The sequence below is a fragment of the Cariama cristata genome, unplaced genomic scaffold, assembly GCF_000690535.1.
Source record: "Cariama cristata isolate BGI_N322 unplaced genomic scaffold, ASM69053v1 scaffold7772, whole genome shotgun sequence".
Taxonomy (NCBI): Eukaryota; Metazoa; Chordata; class Aves; order Cariamiformes; family Cariamidae; genus Cariama; species Cariama cristata.
The window spans coordinates 21,729-22,151 of NW_009604382.1; the positions used below are offsets into that span (position 1 = coordinate 21,729).

Genomic DNA, 423 nt, shown 5'->3' on the forward strand with positions numbered 1-423 from the left:
CGCTCTATCACTCCCCTCCTCAGCTGGACAGGGGAGAGAAAATATAATGAAAGGCTTGTGGGTTGAGATAAGGACAGGGCGAGATCACTCACCAATTACTGTCATGGGCAAAACAGACTTGACTCAGGGAAATTAATTTAACTTATTACCAATCAAATCAGAGTAGGATAATGAAAAATAAAACCAAATCTTAAAAGCACCTTCCCCTCAACCCTCCCTTCTTCCAGGGCTCAACTTCACTCCCAGTTTTCTCTACCCCCTTCCCCCCAGTGACGCAGGGGGACAAGGAATGGGGGTTGAGGTCAGTTCATCACCCATTGTTTCTGCTGCTCCTTCCTGCTCAGGAGGAGGACTCCTCACACTCTTCCCCTGCTCCAGCGTGGGGTCCCTCCCACGGCAGACAGTCCTCCACCAGCTTCTCCA

At 50.4% G+C, this 423-nt stretch overlaps 1 protein-coding gene across 1 annotated transcript in view; it reads right to left on the reverse strand.

Annotated features, from left to right (window-relative positions):
* The window catches only part of APBA1 (amyloid beta (A4) precursor protein-binding, family A, member 1), a 37,886-nt gene that overhangs the window by 18,425 nt on the left and 19,038 nt on the right, over positions 1-423 (reverse strand). The gene's annotated exons all lie outside the window — the stretch shown is intronic.